Source organism: Bombyx mandarina, chromosome 11 (assembly GCF_030267445.1).
Source record: "Bombyx mandarina strain Sakado chromosome 11, ASM3026744v2".
NCBI lineage: Eukaryota > Metazoa > Arthropoda > Insecta > Lepidoptera > Bombycidae > Bombyx > Bombyx mandarina.
This window is the reverse complement of record NC_143218.1, coordinates 10,628,495-10,646,459: the sequence shown is the minus strand read 5'-3', so window position 1 is coordinate 10,646,459 and position 17,965 is coordinate 10,628,495. Positions and strand designations below refer to the sequence as shown.

Below are 17,965 nucleotides of genomic sequence, written 5' to 3'. Positions count from 1 at the left end.
GATAAGACGTCCGGTGCATTCGTGTTGAGCGATGCATCGATGTTCGAATCCCAGGCGGGTAACAAATTTTCTAATAAATACGTACTCAACAATATGCACGATTGACTTCCACGGTGAAGGAATATAACATCGTGTAATAAAAATCAAACCCACAAAATTATAATTTGCGTAATTACTGGTGGTAGGACCTCTTGTAAGTCCGCACGGGTAGGTACCGCCACCCTGCCTATTTCTGCCGTGAAGCAGTAATGCGTTTCGGTTTGAAGGGTGGGGCAGCCGTTGTAACTATACTGAGACCTTAGAACTTATATCTTAAGGTGGGTGGCGCATTTACGTTGTAGATGTCTATAGGCTCCAGTAACCACTTAACACCAGGTGGGCTGTGAGCTCGTCCACCCATCTAAGCAATAAAATATAGGTATATATGACAATGAAGAAATATGATGAATAAATAAACATTACTGTCTTTTCTATCATGGCAACTGTAAAATTGAGATATGATTTATATTAAGATAGTTTTGTTTAAAGTTAAAAAAAACTTGTAGCAGTCGGCCAAGACTGTCACAGCCTTGTCTTAAAATAACGTGGAAATTTCTTGATGAAGCTATACATATTTTCCTGCAGTCGTGACGTATTCCTTCAAAGGTCACTGGCCGACCCATTTAATGGAGGTAATGACACAGTCAAAAGTAGGTCGTGTAGCCCTGACCTCACTTCGTACTATCGCGAAGACAGACAGATAAGAATCAATTACATACTTCACAAGTCGCATCAGTCGATTTGAACACAGATTAACATTGTACAATATTAAACCGAAAAAGTTTTAGAAAATTATGATCTCTTATTGATCGAAGATCTCTTTGAAACTTAGCCTTAAATTAATTAACACGTTGATAAATGACGATTATTTTCATCGTAAACAAAAACATTGCTTCCGATGTACATGGCTTTGTTTTATTAAACTAAATTAAAGCTTCGACGCAGATCTAAATTACAATGTCATCGCACGTGACGTTTTGTCAGGAATGAAAACAGTAAAAAATTCAATTCAGTTCAATAATATCTCCTGCAAGTCCCACACGCCCACCGCTACGTTAATAATGTTATGCAATTAGATACGAAAGCCAAAAACAATACGTCAGACATGAGAGTTACGTTGAGACACGAAAAATGTAGCGTGGGCCCGTGACGCTATTGGCATAAGATTAGTATGTATGATCGCGGCGATGTTTAGTGAGACGATAGACCGCAATAAACCTTCTATGAACAAAAAATACTACAAGTATGAAGCTTTAGTTGCAAGCAACTACGAAAACTCTTTCGCAAAATTTTATTTTCGTTGATGTTCAGTGTTACAATTAACTCTTCACGCTTTTGCTCGTCTGACCATATACATATAGGAATCGGTTATAGAAGGAAGTAAGGGTTACGTAGGATACGTAGGATATTACGTACTAATATCATAGCGCTTGTAATGCTAAGCATTTTTTAAATGTAAGGCAAAAACCTTTTGACGTATTTTTTTTTATTATTTATGTCAGTAACCACAAAAAAATTAAACACCATGTCCAAGCTGAATTGATTTTGATTCGCCCAATGAAGCGCAGTAAGAAAGTGAATTGTCTTTGATGGGTATACGAACAGCCGAGCAGTAAGACAATTTATTGATGTACTTTATATTATAGGCTATTATTCAATAAAATTGATAGCAGACAATGGCCCCTCAAATAAAAAGACCCCTTCACCTCGTCTCACTAAAACAACAGCTAAATAAATCATGCCCATTTATATTTGATTTAACAATTGGGTTGTTGACAAAGCTTGACTTGTTTGTAAAGTTCCAAAATTATTATAATCTTTATAGTTTGGATCTTACAATGGTATCATTTGAGAAGGTTTCCCAGCATACTCCTATTTTCCTGTCATTCCCATCATAAAATGACAGTAATCATGGGATTTTGTTTCGATAATAATGATATTTGTACACAAGTGAATACGTTATAAATCGGAGAATACTATTGACAATAATCCATTCGATTATTAAATCAACTAGCGACCCGCCCTCGCTTCGCTTCGGAAACATTAAAACACACATGAACCAAAAAATTTAATTTTTTTTTTTTTTTAAAAAGTAGCCTATGTTCATCAGGGACAATGTCGGCTTCTAATGGAAAAAGAATTTTTCAAATCGGTCCAGTAGTTTCGGAGCCTATTCGAAACAAACAAACAAACAAATCTTTCCTCTTTATAATATTAGTATAGATAAATAGATAAACAAATAATTAAAGACGCGGGAATACCCACACTTCTCGAGCCACTAGTACTATTTAGATTCCTATCAACATCCGTAATAGGACTCTTCTCGCTTATTTTACAATACCCTTAAATGCCAACCCCTAATTCCTATCTGAAGGTTATATTATGGCAGCGTATGGTTTTACTAGGATGCATTCATGCTTTCAGGTTTCTAGGGTACCAGTTCGACTAACTTCACTTCACTTACTGGTGCGAACACACGCATTCCACTATGCTTCTTACCCTTAACCTACCCTTTTTTATTGCTTTGATAGGTGCATGAGCTCAAGGTACAACTAGTTATAGGCATAAACAACGCAAATGCCACCACCCACCATGAGACATGAATTCTAAAATCTCAGTTTGTTTAGTACAACAGCGCCCCTATCCTTCAAGCCGAAACGCACTACTGCTTCACGGCAGAAATAGGCGGGGTAATGATAGATAGCTACCCGTACAAGCTTACAAGACCACAATTTTGCTTAAAAAACAATTTTATGTAGTGTTAAAATGTGAATTTCTTTCGACTGTGTACATGAAGTTTTAAAAAATAATCTTTAAATAATTCGTTTTGGGTCACGAGTAGAGCAAACAGACAATGTTATTGTGAACAAGTACATACACTCCAGGTTATCGACGGCCTTAATGCGTGTAAAGAGAAATGCATTTATCTAATATGTTTACTTGTAATTACATCATGCTATCGAATCGACTCGTAAACACTGCTGGATGTCTTTGAAGACTCACGGACGTCCAAGGTGAACGAGAACAAACAATGAAAGTAATCACTCGTTATTGATAAAAATGCTAACAAAAACATCTTTTAAATAAGTTTTTTTTTAAGGTTAACGTATTACTTAGTAAACAAAAATAATCATTGTTTCATCGGCATAATGCCCATCAAATTATCTAAATATTTAAAAACAACGATTTAGCGTTTAGGAAAAATGAATATTATTATTTTTATTAATAATAAATTTAAACATCATTTGAAGTCGTCGTGGCCTAAAGGATAAGACGTCCGGTGCATTTGTATGAAGCGATGCACCGGTGTTCGAATCCCGCAGGCGGGTACCAATTTTTCTAATGAAATACGTACTCAACAAATGTTCACGATTGACTTCCACGGTGAAGGAATAACATCGTGTAATAAAAATCAAACCCGCAAAATTATAATTTGCGTAATCACTGGTGGTAGGACCTCTTGGGAGTCCGCACGGGTAGGTACCACCACCTCGCCTATTTCCGCCGTGAAGCAGTAATGCGTTTCGCTTCGAAGGGTGGGGTAGCCGTTGTAACTATACTGAGAGTTAGAACTTATATCTCGAGGTGGTTGGCGCATTTACGTTGTAGATGTCTATGGGCTCCAGTAACCACTTAACATCAGGTGGGCTGTGAGCTCGTCCACACATCTAAGCAATAAAAAAAAAATAAAAAAAGCATTACTAGAATATTCGAATTTCTAATACGAAATAATGTACAATGACAGATTGATTTCGATCAAAAAAAAATATTTTAATTAACCTATAATAACCTCACTAATAAAATGAAAATGAATTTGGTGGTAGAGCGCCTTGTGCCTATTTATACCGCAAAGTAATCATGGATTTTGCAGTAGAAATTGAATAGTAAGAATTTGTTATTTTTCACCTACTAAAAAAACCGCTAAATTTGATTGGATTATAATGTACAATGGAAGTTTCTCAGCTAACTTGGTTATTTAAAAACCGATTTCGATTTAAATTGATATACATTCAGATTAACTCCATAATAAATTTTAGCAAGATAATTTCGATGATTTGATTTTTAAACTAAAGTTAACTTATCTGGACTTAAGCTGAACTGAGACTGAAAAATAATAATTTACAAGTTTCAAGTTTGATTCTTGTGTTTTATTTATGAAATTTGTTTTTTTTTTGTTTTTTTTTTATTATTGTAACTTATACGTGTAAATCTTGGTAAAAATCTAATAATATAATTTAATAACATCATAATCCATGCTTCATCAAATTAGTAAAAAAATGAGGACACTACAATAATACTATATTGACTACCAATTGTAATTAAAACAGAATTATTGTTATAGTATAAATATGTGTCCGTGGAACTAGAATACACACCCTGCACCACCACCGTGCCTATATCTGCCGTGAAGCAGTAATGCGTGTCAGTTTGAAGGGTGTAGCCGGTGCCGTACCGTAGAGACATGTGTGATGTGTCCACGCCGTCACTATACCGTTGTAACATATACCAATTAATTTATTTATTATAAAAAAAAAAAAGACAATATTCCGTTGTAACTATACTGAGACCTTAGAACTCATATCTGAAGGTGGATGGCGGCGACAACTCGTGACAAAAAAAAATCGAGGCTACGAAAATTCTTCTCTTACATAATATTATAAATCAAATACGTAATATAGAATTATGATTAGATTTTAGGTTGTTTTTTGGCGTGATAAAGACCATGATATTGCAACGCTATTCAATATTCGAAACTATAATCTAGTTATCGGATTAGAAAGTTCAAAAATTTCACAGAAATAATTCTAAATAAACGTCAATGATAATTATTCCATTATCCTAGATAAAGTTGATAAGCGCACAGAAGTTAGGAATGCTTACGTCTCGTGTTGTAAGGAGCTCGTACGAATTGGATATAACGGTCATCGACCTCGCCGATAAGACAGCAAGCGAATTGTATTGCCCGTGTTACATTGTACGTAAGTGACCACTTGATGAACTAACTAAACTATCAATATATTATATGTCCGATAATAATAGCATTAAGTCTGTGCACATGACACGATATTTCTGTCCGAAAAGTATTTATGTCTCTGTTTAACGCGAATATTGGAACAGGACAAAAAAAAAGCTATCTATAAGGGTCTATATTATGTACAATCGCGCTAGTTAGACATTCGTGGAGATATATTATGAAATCAATCTTAGTGTTTTTATATGAATAGAATAAACTGTGCCATATATCCAAAGCCTTCAGAATACTATTTCCATTGTGTTTATTTTAATATTGTTGAATTTTTTTTTTTTGTGTGATTAGAACCATTTTTTACTGTTACGGACAATTGCAACAATGCGAATTTAATGTATGATTACAAGTCACCACTGGAGCGATGCTAAAAACTTAAATTAAAAACACATTGTCCGTTGTTAACCAACCAGCAATCATCTATCTGTCTAATCGTCTATCTGTACAGTACATCATATTTAATAGTCTGCACTAAATCGGATTTGTTCGGAAGATCTAAATGACCTTGTCCAATTATAAAACAAAACACAAGGTTAAATAACCTTGTCAACTCAAGATACCGCAAACGTTCTCACCATTCATCGGCAGTACTCACTCAGAGTAAAGACTACAGACTACCTCATTATCAACGGGAACCTGATTCAGAAATATCGGAGATATCAGTAAACTTTCAGAAACTTACTTATCGTTTTTTTTTCTTTTTTTTTCCTATCTTAACTAATAGCCTTGAGAGGCTATTTCAGCGTAACCTTAACTAGTAGGTGAGTTCATGGGGCTCAAACCTGACGACGTTGCTAACACGAACCCTAGCAAGAGCCGTGCTTCGCAGAATCTACCACCGGATCGGAAACGCGAGCCACTGAGAAAATCCGGCTAAAAACTCAGTGGGCTGTCTGTGGGTTAATTTACTCGTCGAGCCCTTCGTCGCTAGCGACGCGGCGACGGGTGCGACGAGAACGATGCTTGAGGTACGTAAAAGCACCGTTAGTGGATCGCGAGGATTCGAGTTGACGTGTTTTGGGCGACGTTGACTGTTTTTCATTCTGTCCGTAGGATCGGGAATATTACTGTCAAGCATAGAACCTCGGCTTTTTGTCGTCATTTAAAAAAGGTTATAAACTATGTTTATTTGCACAAAGGAGAAACCCCATTCTGGTCCTAAGCCTTACATGAATGGGATATGTACCAAAAAAATCGTCTATTTTGCTTGATTAACCTATTGAAATCTTAGCTACATTGACAATGGCTAAGTGTAGAAAAAAAGTTGAATTCTATTTTTTGTTTTAAACAATCTTTGTAAACATCTGCAACACTTATTTCAATATACGTAACTAGCTCCACAAACGTGCGGAATAGAATTAAAGCATCCCTAAAATAGGATCGATTTAGTGGAGTGTAAAAAATAATTAATACTGTTTTGTTTTAGGCTAAATGACTGTTTTTATAGGTATTTTAATCAATGTAAACATAGTATGGCCATCGAATCGTGACACAACTACTTACAATGGCGGCAATTCAAAATATCTACAACTGACAACATTAAATATAGCATGAAAGGGTAGTTTTGCATTTTTATATTAATGTGACTATGCCATAGAAAAACACAAATGTATCAAATCGTGTTATGTTATCTTTAAAGTTGCCAACTGAAGATATTTTGGATTGCCGCTATTTAGTTGTGCCATGATTCGCTAGCCAGACTATAAACTTAATCTCATTGAATAACGCAATAAAGCACCAAAATCTACTAACAAAAATCATTAAAAGAAATAAATAACTGTGCCATTTAGTTATGACACGAAATCATGTCGGCAACTGCGGCAATTCAAAATATTTTCAACTGGCAATCTTAAATATAACATGAAAAACTCGATTTGGTACTTTTGAGTTTTTCTATGATGTAGTTAAATTAATAATTTTACTGGTGGTAGGACCTCTTCTGAGTCCGCGCCTCCCGCCCGCCTATTTCTGCCGTGAAGCCGTAATGCGTTTCGGTTTGAAGGGTGGGGCAGCCGTTGTAACTATACTGAGACCTTAGAACTTATATCTCAAGGTGGGTGGCGTATTTACGTCGTAGATATGTATGGGCTCCAGTAACCACTTAACACCAGGTGGGCTGTGAGTTCGTCCACCCATCTAAGCAATAAAAAAGGCATGAAATAAAATGAAATGAAATGAGATGAGATAATATGGGAGCACGTGATGATTTATATTTTATATAAAAAAGTTATCATATAAATATAGATTTTGATATAAAAAAGTTTTCATAAAAATTAAAATAAGACTGACCTTAGGGTCTTAGTTACCAGGTCATAAAATCCCTTTAAAAAATCATTTCGTGCGCAGCGCGTTTCGCAATATTTCGCATTACGTTGTTTTTAATTTTTGGCTTTGTTCGTTTTCGTAAACAACCTAATGCGCGATTTCTCGTAACAGGTTCCATTTTTATTTTCAAGCAACCTGTTGCTGCAACAGGTTTCGTAAAAAATTGCTCATCTTTAGTAGGAAACAGCCTCAAAAATATCGTTTTGTATTAAAATATCTCGAACAGTAAACATAACCTAAAATGTAAACATTGTCTGATTTTACCAATTTGGCCATTGCTGGGAGACCTGAAAATTGGGCTCATGAAACCTTCTAAGGTATTGTAATTTATGCCTAAATTCTAGCACTTTAACGTCAGGCCCAAGTTCGTATGAATTTCGGGTTACTCCTTTTTCATCGTGGAAGCTATTATGAACATAAGTTGTGTACGAATTTCAGTTGAAAAATTGTTACCTGCCGGCAGGATTTGAACATCGGCACAGTCGCCTAGCCGTTTCGCCTGATGTGATTACAGATTTAGCTTTATCCTTTAGGCCACGACTCGATTTAAGTTGTTTGCTCACATAATATTATTATATTAGCCGTATTGTACGCTTCGTAGCTAACCCTCAAATTAACTACAATATTCAAACTTATGCACATTTGAATGTACCTAATGTTTTTGGTTAGATAGTTTTTACAGACTTATTTATTAAGAACTGATGACAAATTTCAAAATACACATCCTAGTATCTCGTTTCAATGCGTTTCAGCTTTTTCTATTCAATTCTAGAATCTATAAACACTAGCGCATTCACGGAATTCTCGTAAAAACAATAACACAAGTCGAGATGCGTTTTAGATAAAAAAGCCACGAAACAGCAATAAAACAGTAAACGCTAATAAAAATGGATAAGAGAACTCGGATAGGCATGCCGCAATGTCAACAACCTGCCGGCGTACGTTAATTGACTCGGAAATGGACGAATTTAAATTACAATATTGTTATCCTCGCACTGGTGCCACACGCAGATAATTATATGTATAACATACATATATTTAACATAAAAGTTCTTAAATTGCAAATTTTGTTTCATTTTTTTATTTGGATTCCACTCCACCGAGCTTAACTTAAAGCTTAACTTAAATCATGTCAATGAGCCAATGAGCCTTCGTGAATCTCTCATACGAGGCCACTCAGAAAAACCCAAGGCCACGGTCGCTTTCCCCATTAATTACGAAGATATTCAAACAATTTTGTTTAGTTTAGCGTTTTCAATTTAGGCTGTAACTATGGCTCCTTATCACATTAAAAGAGGCGGTAAAAAAATTCCAATACGATAAGGTTTAAAAGAGATAAAACGATCTCAGATCATTTCAAAAACATAAATCCTTGAATCCTGTTCTATAATATATTCTATTTGTTAGAAACACAACTTTGGAAATTGGAAACATGATATTTTGTACGTCCGAACAGTTAGCAGGCGACAAAACAAGGTTGTTCAATCGAAATCGAAGAGACAGCGCAGAGGACAAACAGAGGTCACTATATTTGAGCGTGCCCATTCATTACACGTTTTGTACACGCTTTAATGGAACCAAATGCTTCTGTCATAATATGAAGGCAAATTTTTTTTTTAAGAAAATTGAAATGTCACTTTAATAAAACTATGGCTACATACAGCGTGTGCAGAATGCAGATTTTGCGAAAGCATTAACCAATATTATAAGTACAAAAGTAACTGTCACTTTGTTACGTTTCCACGAGCATTGGGCTAATTTTGGTATGGAAATAGTTTGAACTGAGAAAGATTATGTAGTGTAACCCACGCGGACGAAGTGCACGGATAGCTAGTTAGCTAGCTAGTAGATTACAATTTACAATACATTGCTGGATGAGATATCTGTGTTTAAACATGTGATTTCGGATCCTCCCGATCCACTTTCGGTGTTTTTAGGTACCACAAGCACTGGTCACCGTTCTCGTCGAAACCGCCGCTTGGGCGAAGGGCTCGGCCAGTAAATGAACCCACAGACACAGCCCACTGAGTTTCTTGCCGGATCTTCTCAGTGAGTCGCGTTTCCGATCCGGTGGTAGATTCTGCGAAGCTCAGCTCTTGCTAGGGCTAGTGTTAGCAAATCCACAGATTAGAGCCCCATGAGCTCACCTACTCGCTCGGCGAATCTAGCATGACCCCTCGAACTCACTAGAATAGGTAATATATCTATGGGCTTCTGTAACTTAACAGCGAGTTCTGAGTTTTTTTGCACTACAACTATAAAATGTGTTGTTTTTCTCAATAATTTAACACGAGAATACTAAGTCGAATTTACTTTTATTTACATTTTTATACGGACTCGTCACTAGATACCTACTTTTGTTTTCTTAGGAGCTCGATTGTAAAATTTAGATTAATTATTTTGAGGAACTTTCTCCCGAAAGGATCGATTAGATAAATACCCATAATATATTAAATAAGATTTTACTATTATAATTATTTTGATGCTATTACACAACACAACGCAAAACGTTCAACGTTGTGTTGTAATAGAGTATTTTCGTAGTTATGATTCGTGAAATTGCGAAATGATTGTCATATGAAATTAGATTATGTTACCAATCGAATACGTGCTATATACGTAAGATGCATAATTTAGTTAGGTACATTAAGCATTGCTCCAATTGCTCCGTTGTTGCACCAATTGCTTTCCTTTACATGTAAATTTTGTTTAAAAATGCAAAGAATAAATATAAATAATAACCATTTCTTATCACGTACATAACACAAGTGCAAAAAATGTATTCAAATCAATTCTAGAATCGAAATATTTAAGGAATTAAAATTTCATCGATCATTCGTGTTTTTTTATATGATAATGTGAAAGCACACTACTGTCTAGATAAGTACGTAAAAATTATAATTACAGTTTCGTTTATATTATATGTATTATCTCTGTTATGACATAGTGATAGATAGTACCAACCATAAATCTAAAAGTACATAATGAGATATCAGATATCGTCAGAAGAATCATCTTACATATAATATGCAGATCTTTGACTATCTGATCGATGTACACGGTGAAAAACATTCAAGCTAACAATACATATGTCTAGTACATAAATATTTACTCACAAAAAATTGATAACATCAAAACAGCTGCACAGTGCACAATGCACGTTGAATGTCGGACTACGTCATCGATACTGCAAATATAATCGAAAATGTAACAGCACACACAAAATTATCACTCGCAATCCAAATAGTTCGAATAACACAAAAACAAACAGAGATACGAAATCTGAGGATATCTTTAGTCTATTTGAATCGGAACTTTCACTGTGAGCTGAAAAATACTGCGTAGACTTCTTGGGTTAGTATATAAATAGACAGTGATCACGCGCTTGGCTCTTTCTCGACGTGTCCTCACAGGAAGTCGGAAGGTATGCCAATAATCTCAACCAATTGTAAACAAGTAACAAAACACGCCCATGTTACGGTTAACAAAATGAATTTTAATGTTAAATTCAATATTTAATGTACTGGACATTAGTCACTTGTCAAAAGTTGGAATGCACTACGGGATATTAGCAGATTTCAATCACATTTTAAGATTCAATGCCAGCTCAGAGGTAGGTAAGGCATCTAGTGCCCTTGTATGTTTTATTTATATGTTCGAGTATGTTCACTAACGTAGTATAGTAAGTACTTCAAGAATATTGCTCCATAGTTGTCTCATTGCCGACTTCTATGATAGATTATAAAGGATTACTCATATGACACCTTCATAGTTAAAATAAATATTCGTGATTTATTATGTAAGTTTCTTTGAAAGCATTGCGATGTTTTTCACGTTGTTTTTTTTTAATTAAAATGTAAAAATTGAATATAATTTTTTTTAATGCAATTAAGAATATTGTTTTCTTACGAACCTCGCCTCTCGAGATTTTATGTCTTTTAAATTTGCAAAAAGTATGAGCCTACTGGAAATAGTATTTCACCTAAAATTTTGTGTTCTTGGTGATATAAAAATATTTTTGGATCTGTTACATCTGTTAAGTCCCCACCACAGAAGCGAAAAAAAAAACTAAAAATAAAAGATAGAGAGATTCAGTTTAATAATACAGTTTTGAACACAAAGCGTTTCGTCATAAGAAAACCATTCACATTTTCGTGACGCTTCATCAAGTAAACCTAAAAACAAGTAAAATCGAACATAGCAATTTTAGTTTAGCTATCATACGACTAGACGTCACACCTTTTTCTCACCTTTCATGTACTTTCACATTCACACAGGTTAATAAAAATTAAACATTAATGAACATTAGGAAACAAACACTTCTAGCCAAAACATACAGACAGTTGACTTGAGACGTAGCTTCCAGCATTGCTTCGTCATCATACAAGTGCCTGTATCTATACACTTGGAAAACACGCGCGCACCGAAATAACTCAAGATAGCCCAGCGCATTAAGTGGTGTATTTTAAAATCAATAAATCATATTTAACATAACGTATGTGATTGCACCGTTAGTCGAAATGTTTAAAGACGTTCAAACTAACCAGTAGTACTATTGTATATTCAATGGTACCAAAAATGTAAGCATCGACTTTCTATTGTGTTTGTAAACACGAAATGAAAACGACATTCGTTGAATTTGACGAAACGAAACGACGCGATATGATACTCGAATTGGTGTATTTAATTGAACTAGAGGTCCCGCAGTAGTCGAAATTCGACTATAATTAATTGGAATTGTAAGTTTGTACACTATTATGATTGCATTTTATACTTCTATAATCACAAATTTCGCCAAGACTACACTCTAAAAAATATTAACAAAGGCAAACAATATTTAATCTATTCTCAATTTGACAACAGACGCCAAGAACAAAAGTTTGACAATAAACGGTATGCATGCGTGTGTGTGTTAAATACATGGTATGTAGTGTGTATAATTGTGTAGTGTGTATAATTTCTTTCTTGATTTAATGTACCTTTTATGCATTATTTAAAAAAATATTAGCATTGTGCACTTCATCTCTATATTCTCTATAAGTGTGGAAAATTTAATACTCCTCCGTCCGCGCAATTTTCGTAAAAAGGGATACAAAGTTTTTGCTTCACGTATTAATTTAAAGATGGAAACAATGTACTTATTCAAAGGACGTTACGAGTTTATATCGTTTTTTTAATCGTCTTTTTAAATTCAATAAAGACGTGAAAATGTTTTCGAAAAACTCTGCATCTCAGCTCATCGTTCGTTGTTTTAGCACGAGCAAAATTGGATGATATTTCATCATCGCTATTTAGTTGTTCTAGTCGTTAAAATTGATTTATGAGTCTTGCGTGTATACATTACGTATTAAATCGTTTTTTTTTTATAGTGTGTAGTTTCCGGGAAAACTTTTCTTCAAGACTTCTATAGCAGTTTGACATCCGATGTATATTTATGTCACCTACGTAGTGTGTAATAAGAGTAACAATATTTATTAAACACAATTGAACGTTCACTAGTAAGTAACCTATGATTACATTGTGTGGTTAATGATTGTTTGATTACAAAATTAATACATTATTATGAATCTTGTTGCATGACACTGCGCCATTGGCAGCTACATATTGGGAATTTAAGATAACAATAACGGAAACTACACCAGAGCTCTCAGCGCCCGACTGTTAGGTATAAATGACTGCTACTTCAGGATACATTCTGAAAAGGAAGATTATAGCCACTGCTAGATACAGTTTCGAAGAAATACTTGAAGGGCTAACACTCAACCTTAATCCTAACACACCTATCTATCTACGAGTAACCTAACCACACAAGCCCTAATCACACGCTGGTATTTTTTAAATAAACATCTATTATGTATTTCAGTGCAATTCTTGCTGATAAGCATACTTCTTGCAACTCACGATGATTGTGTTCGACTACATAGTACTGGTTAATGAATAGATTGACTCAAATGAAATAATACCTATTGTGTAATGAAAGCAGTCTAATTTGAGCGCTGCATGCGATAACATAAAAAATGTTTCCGCAAAATGATTTTCTCTGGCACTCATAGTAAAATCATTCTTCAAACGAGGCTTATGGAGAGTATTAAGTGGTAGGCAGCGGCTTGGCTCTGCCCCTGGCATTGCTGAAGTCCATGGGCGACAGTAACCACTCACCATCAGGTGAGCCGTGCGCTCGTCTGCCTACAAGGGCAATAAAAAAAAACATAGAAAATTGCAAACGGAACTGAACGCCCTCCAATAATCACGATAAAGTACATACCTACGTATACTTTGGCCCTAAAATTTTCCTATTGGTTTAACGTATGTCTCTTACATTGTACATGTTTGTTTACAATTTGTCGGCATTTTCTAGAAACATCTTCTGATGATTAACTCAAAATTAAATTTTACCTTTCTATGAGTATTGATTTAATTCTTATGCAAGCGTATGTCTCCGAACTCGTCCTAAGCAACTGAGTAGAGAAATCGAAGGTTTGAACTCAGAATAGGACCCGATGATGCTGCAATCTGACCCCGGGTTTATTTTAAACAAAATTTAACTTTTGACAGTATAAAATAAAATATGTACTAAAACAAATGAAGTACTGTACAAAAATAAACAAGAACTAAATAGCAGACATGGATAGCAAATGTAAGCAAGTTCTTAATACTCTAATAATAATAATAGTCTAATTGATTTTAATGCGTTTGTCATTTTCTCGGAAATAGATAAGGCATTACTATAGGTACGTGTCGCTATGAAAATTAAGCTAAATTTTCCTATTCAAAATTTGAATGACAACTATAAATATAAGCATTAATAAGTGATACGAACCATTGATTTCGTTTATCGAATTATATTCCATGTGACATTTATTCAAATAACTATCTTGTTTATTAAGTAGGTACAACATAACTAACTATATACGTTTATATAAAAAAGTGAATACATTTAATCACTTGTCGAGGTTACGCACGTGAATGCACTGCCACAATGTCACAAAGTTTCTGATATGACTTGATACGAATACAGAATGCCCTCACATTTACTCACGACCACCTTTAAACGCGAATCAAACTTGTAATTATATTAATAAAATTCCCCTGACTCAATTCATTATGTCTTATTTTTTCTACTAATGCCGTGATGGTTGCTCTTGTAGTTTAGTTTACAAGTTTGCATAGTGAATATGGCTGAAAGAGCCGACAACTATTTAGGTGGGACACAGCCTTCTTCGGCACTTCGAATCGGAATGCCTCTCTGATTGCTTACATTCGTTTTATTTTTTCTCTTTTTTTTAATGAGGTTTTTCTCGATTTCGAAACGTCACCCTCAAAGCTTACATTCATGCTGTTACGATTAGGTCCGCTCTTCATAAACAAAATAGCTTTCCGTGTTTACATTTAAATAGGTAAATTTTTTATCTTCATTTCCGTCCCTGACGTTGCCTGTCCCGCCACCGCGCGGCGACGCGTCACGGTGTCGTGAAAATTATTATCTATATATTAATACGTGAAGCAAAACTTTGTATCGCTTTTTACGAAAATTGCGCGGACGGAGGAGTATGAAATTTTCCACACTTATAGAGAATATACAGAGAAGAAGTGCACAGTGCTAATATTTTTTTTAAAAATGCATAAGAGATACATTAAATCAATAAAGAAAACATTACACACAATATACATGTTACAATGTACAATGTACATATAAATCAATAAAGAAAACATTACACACAATATACATTACACACAATACCATGTATTTGACGCACACACGCATGCATACTATTTATTGTCAAACTTTTGTTCTTGACGTCTGTAATTCTTAAATATTGTTTGTTTTTGTTAATATTATATTTTTTATAGTGTAGTCTTGGCGAAATTGTGTTTATAGAAGTATAAAATACAATCATTATAGTGTACAAACTTACAATTCCAATTAATTATAGTCGAATTTCGACTACTGCGGTACCTCCAGTTATTATTATTACAATAAGTTTAATATTATTAAGTTTTCTATTAAGATCTTTCCAATTCATTTTATGTAATATCCACACGAGATTTTGCTTGTATCGGAATTTAGCGATTTAAATTAATCATAGTGGAAACTATATACAGTCCACTACACTACTTGGATATACGCATGTTGATGCATAAATTATAACAAATTATAAAGTTTATTTGGTGACGACAAGAGCTTTGTTACCAATGCGAGGCCGTCGACCTCGTCGATCTCAAAATAGTATCGCGATACGTGGATAGAAATCGACTATTTTTATACAAAAATAAATGTACATTGTAGTTTAACTATAAGATTTATATTATTGCTTTACACACAATACTTTTGTTAGTTACACGATTCGCAGCGAATTATAAATAATATTGTGTTAATTTTCTCAATTTCGACGTTAGCCATGCGATGTTGCATTTGATACATATTAATTTAGCTCTAATAAAATGCACAATACACGTGCGTCGGAGAAATATTTTTTTTTAACCTAGAACTTCGTCAATGCGTGCAGTAGTTAAACAATCTGGACATCATTATATCATAGCTATCGCTATGCAGTAATATATAGTTAAGCAGCAGCATAATAATGAAAGCTGCGAGCGACACAGCGACATAACGTGAACCAAACCGCATGCACTCAATTTACCGGTCTAGGGCTGATAAGATACAGTATAGTGTGAAAAAGCTCACAGCATGCATACTTAATCTTTAGGCATTTTATTTACAATAGCACTTAAATATTCTTTTTGTTGTAAAAGAAAGCAGAGTCATAATAATCGCCAAACACTAGCTTACGCAGGAGCCAGTCACCATCGACGCCCTAGACACGCCCTTAAGGATCTATCTAGTTCATGCTCGCCCACCTGTCCTGGTGAAATTGGAAAGGTCTCAGGGCCAGTAGCCCTTCCTTTCCAAAAAGAATAAAGATAACATTGCTGTAGTGAATTATCCCAAGAATCTAACATCATAATTTGCCTATTAAAATATCTGACATCTTTAAATGAACACCCCTAGAGTCATGCGTTTATATGATTACAGCCCCGCCCGTATAACCTGGTCCTCTCTTGTAACCAATAATAACACGATATCATTCGTGCAGAAGACACTTGGCCGTCTGTTGTACTAGAAATTACAATTAACAACGAACTGGTGAAATGATACGCTGTAAAATCAGATTTATAATCGAAAATCCATCAATAAACAACAACGTTGATGATTGGGATCTTCACTGAGTTCAAAGTGATAACTAATTATATGTAATATAAAATTAATTTTTCCAATTCTAGATAGAGAAAACTCTTTTAATCTGTACACTTTCGTAGACAATTTAGCACGCGTCCTCGATACACTTCGGCGAGGATGACATATATTTTTTTTTTTGTAATATTTATCTCATCTTCGTTACCACACTTTGCATTTTGTTTATCTGTATCTTTTTTTTTTGTATTTCGTGCACATGTTCTGGGGGTTTTTCCTTAATTTGCCTCGCATTTCTAAGAACTATTGTTCCTCTTTAAAACACATTCAACCAATACGTCACCAGACGTCTTCAACGAAACGACACTGCGCTGACATATAAACAATTACGGGCTAATTACAGAGCCGCGGTTTGTTTATTACATGAAAAATTTTGAAGATGTTTATTACGAAGTATCTGAAGTGAATTCGGAAGCCATCATAGTAGGTATGTGCTATAAACAAGAAATATGTATATTCAAACGTTAGCATCATTACAGCTACTTCAGTATTAGATTTTTTTAATTTAATATAAATACTTGGTACTTTACTACGGCTCGGTTGATATGCTTTTCGAGTATTGTATATTTTTTGTTTGTTTTAAATTTTCATTTAAAATGTTATTGATATGGTACGCCTAGACAAATTTGCTTCAGCAGACCATCTATCATCTACCAACGTTTCAATAAATATAAAAAAGAAATATTCTTTTCCATATAGGTATCATATAAACTGGACTGTAATTGTAATTATAGATACTTTTCACGCAAGTTAGATAGAAGTTATTTTACATAAATGTATTGAGTTTGGAAGTTCCATTTAATTCTTTCCACAGACCATGAACCGCTAACGAAGTAATGAAAGACAATGTTAATAGAATCCTTAATAAATTACTTTTAGGATTTATTTAATATGCTAAATAGCTACATATGTCTAATCAAATCAAATCAAATCAAATCAAAAAAGTTTTATTCAACATAAATGAAAGTACATAGGTACTTCTTGAACGTCAAAAGAACTACCGCCAATTCACAAGAATTAGCCTCCGTCCTGAGAAGAATTGGCAAGAAACTCTGCGGGAAAGTCTTTTTTTTTTTGCAATCAAATATAAGTTGAAATTCGACAAGTTCTTTAGTTTACAATCAGCTTAGATTTTTTGTAATCACTAGCATACCTAAGCTTCACTTAACAATTGAATTAATCAATAAAACTTTTTTCCGATGGTAGATCGTCTTGTGAGTCCGCTCGGGCGGCTACCAACACCCTGCCTATTGCTGCCGCCAAGCTTTAATGCGTCCCAATTTGAAGGTTGGGATAGCCGTTGTAGTATAGAACTTAGAGCT

General features: G+C 34.5%; 1 protein-coding gene across 6 annotated transcripts in view; it reads right to left on the bottom strand.

Annotated features, from left to right (window-relative positions):
- Window positions 1–17,965, bottom strand: part of Gbs-76A (Glycogen binding subunit 76A) — a 63,866-nt gene that overhangs the window by 3,231 nt on the left and 42,670 nt on the right. The window contains exon 1 of one of the 6 annotated variants that reach the window (XM_028185205.2): window positions 10,507–10,952. The exons of the other annotated variants lie outside the window; for them this stretch is intronic. The gene's annotated coding sequence lies outside the window, so the exon portion shown is untranslated. Of the gene's footprint in view, window positions 1–10,506; window positions 10,953–17,965 lie in introns of those variants that run through there. 6 annotated transcript variants of the gene reach the window in all.